Below are 3,363 nucleotides of genomic sequence, written 5' to 3'. Positions count from 1 at the left end.
TCCCAAATCAAGGATAATCAATTATCATACAAACAGTATAAATACAATACAAAATATAACCTTTAATAAAGAGGACTTCTTTTGGCCGTTTTGGTTCTAATCGACTTATTGATTTGACCATTTTATTAGTGATTATATCACAAAATAAAAAGTTTTCGGTAGACTTTTCAAAACTTTTTCCCTGAAAATTTAAAATTTCGTTGAGAGACCCAGGTGCACCAAAAAAGGCATGCCATATCCAAAGGTCTTGGGAGGCCACAGCTTCTAACACAACAGTAGCTTTCTTTTCCTTGCCCTTGTAGCTCCCGTGATGAGCCTTAGGGCAATTCTTCCATTCCCAGTGCATGCAGTCTAAAGATCCAAGCATTCCTGGGAACCCACGCTCCTTTCCTACCTCATACAAGCGTGCAATGTCTTCTTGATTTGGTCTTCTGAGGTATTCGTTCTTGAAGACTTCGACGATTGCTTTACAAAACTTCTTCATACAGTGTAAAGCAGTTGCTTCATTTACACGAAGGTACTCCGCCATGAAGTCTCCAGGGACAGCATATGCAAGCATGCGGAGAGCAGCAGTTACTTTTTGGTTAGTTGAATAACCAAGTTTTTGAGCCCTATCGCGAGATTGCACAAAAAAAGAGTCGTGTTGCATAACTGCTTCCTTGACTATTTCGTACGATCTACGACTCATTCTGAATCTGCGTCGAAATGTAGCTTCATCTTCGACGGGATCTTCGCGAAAGTAATCTCGCTGAAGATTCTCTTCTCCGAGATGACGAAAGTTCTCCTTGTTTCTTTTACGTTGTCGCTTCTTGGAGACATTGGTATCCTCTTCTTCATCAAGCTCCAACAATAAATCAAACAAAGCATCGTTTTGTCTCTTTCTTTGGATGAACCATTGAAGTGCAGCCATTGTAGTATTGTGATCCATGTTGATTTTAAAAAATTAATTTTATTTTAGAAAGTCCACTAAAAAAACAGACTTTCCAAATCATTTTTTTCTGAAAAAAAGTATAAATTTTAGAAAGTCTGATGAAAAGTCCGCTAAAGATGCTCTAATGTCACTTTGCGTTGGAAAAAGGTTTTCGATGTGACGGCCTATTTGTATTCTAGGAAGAATGCAAAACAATATGTTTTCAGCCGGGGTCGAACCGGCGATCTTCACTATGTGAAAGTGACGAGTTAAACCACTTCTCCATGAAAACGGGCCGACTTTGTCAAGTTAATATTTTTTTAAGTTTTGTATCCAATAACACAGGTCAGGTGACAATAGAATATTTTCTAGCCAATGATATTACTGGGAAAATATTCTAGAAGGCAGTGACGTCTGTGTTTTGATATTATAAGTCTTTGATCTTTTTTTATTTCTTTGTTATATGTTACCTGTGTTTTGATATTATAAGTCTTTGATAAGTAACTTATAATCATCAACAACACGGTATTTATATCTTTTCTATTCTATACTAAAATATCTATTCTATCACTAATAAAGCAGGAAGTAATTATATCCTTCAACTTGATTGATTACTTCTTTTTCGACGAATGCCACGCGAGCTTGGCGTCTCCTAAAGGCAACTTCCTTAAGCGTAATAGATTCAGTCTAACCTTCTTTCTTTTCTTGTTCGATATTTGAGGTTTAAACCTTCGCTTATTTGGATTGTAACTATAAGGAAGATTGTACTCAACTTCAATTGGTTGTTTTCGCTCTATGTCGCTTTTTTCTACGACAACTTTGTCATGTGTGCATGTTTGTTTTGGCTCGCTTCTTTGTTCTCTTTCGCGGTTTTTCTGGTGATTCTATCATGTTAACAAATCTTCAAATTGAAATGGTACATGTCTCTGATGTTCCTTAAAGTACATACAAAGTTTGGTGTGATTTGGTCTAAGTCTGATTGTACAATGGTGTTCCAAAGGTTTCGGCCAATGGTTCTGTCTTCTGTCAGACCCAATCAGATTCGAGTCAAAACCACTGATCGGTGTGTCAATTGTTGGGTCTGGGTCTCAATTGTTGTACTTTTTTTGGTTCCTTATTTGTCCTACTTCTTCCGTATTTTGTTTCATGATATTTTGCTGTGATTTAATTGTGTATTTTATTTTGTTTTATTTTGTTTATTGTATTTGACAGTTCATCTCAGTTTGAATCTGTTGAATTTTATAATTTAATTGTATTAATTGTTCTCCTGTTTGGCATTTCAAACGTGATTGTTTTTGGGCAAGTTTGATCTGTTCTAGATTAATGACAAGCAATTGTCTTTGTAGAAATTTATTCTAAAGAAAGTATAAAAGCTTAAAGAACTTTAGAAGGAATAAAAAATATCAAGAAATCAATCTTAAAAATCTTTTTATAAATTTATTTATATATATCTTCATTGTCTTTTGAAGGAACTGTGCCTAAGGTTATAATCTCTCTATTTGTGTCTATCTCTCTATAATTACAATAGTCTTTACAGTCTTCTGTTGTTAATTATTGGTTTATCTCTTTTATTTGTTGGTCTCGTCGTTCAAGGTAAACACAAAGGGAAAGAGAGGGAGTTGTCAACTTTGTCAAATTGATATTTTCCTAAGGTCTGTGGTTAATAGTACAGGTCAGGTGACTATAGAATATTTTCTAGCCAATGATATTACTGGGAAAATATTCTAGAAGGCAGTGACGTCTGTGTTTTGATAAAGTAAGTCTTAAGATCTTTATTATTTTTATATTTTTATATTACCTGTGTTTTGATAAAGTAAGTCTTAAGATGAAGAACTTACATCTATCAACAACACAGTATTTATATCTTTTCTATTCATACTAAAATATGTATTCTAAATCAAATAAAGAAGGAAGTAATTATATACTTCGTGTTGATTGATCCTTGTTTCTTGACGAATACGACAACAGCTTGGCTTTCGCTAAAGGCAATTTCCTTATACGAATCAGGTTCAGCTTTGACTTCTTTCTTCTATTGTTGGTTATCTGAGGTTTAAACCTTTTCTTGTTTGGTTTATACATATACGGAAGGTTATATTCAACCTCGATTGGCTGTCTTTGTTCAGAAACGCCATTATCCGCGACAACTTTTTGTAATTTTCGCGTCTTGTTACGGATGTTTATAGCTGCAATAAGATCACGTGACCAAGAAATACTATTTTAGGTTTACTCTTTAACTCTTGATTCTAAAGAAGTAGACCCAAAAAGGAAATTATTTAAACTAAGTAGTTTTTATCACTAATCAAAATTGAATACCTTTTATTCTTTAGATTATGTGGGTTATTTATATGTTTTCTAGTTATTTGTACTAGTACGTAATTAGTAATTGAAGACATGAAATATAAAATAATATGCTAAATATAATTGCTAATAATTAACTAATATCAATGTTTTGC

General features: G+C 33.6%; 1 non-coding gene across 1 annotated transcript; it reads right to left on the bottom strand.

Annotated features, from left to right (window-relative positions):
• Positions 1–1,128: 1,128 nt before the first annotated feature.
• Positions 1,129–1,202, bottom strand: B0P05DRAFT_t20. Its single transcript has one exon. It is a non-coding gene; the product is annotated as a tRNA-Val (tRNA).
• Positions 1,203–3,363: the final 2,161 nt, after the last annotated feature.

The sequence above is a fragment of the Gilbertella persicaria genome, assembly GCF_025201335.1.
Source record: "Gilbertella persicaria strain CBS 190.32 chromosome Unknown B0P05scaffold_6, whole genome shotgun sequence".
Taxonomy (NCBI): Eukaryota; Fungi; Mucoromycota; class Mucoromycetes; order Mucorales; family Choanephoraceae; genus Gilbertella; species Gilbertella persicaria.
This window is presented reverse-complemented; position numbering and strand designations above follow the sequence as displayed.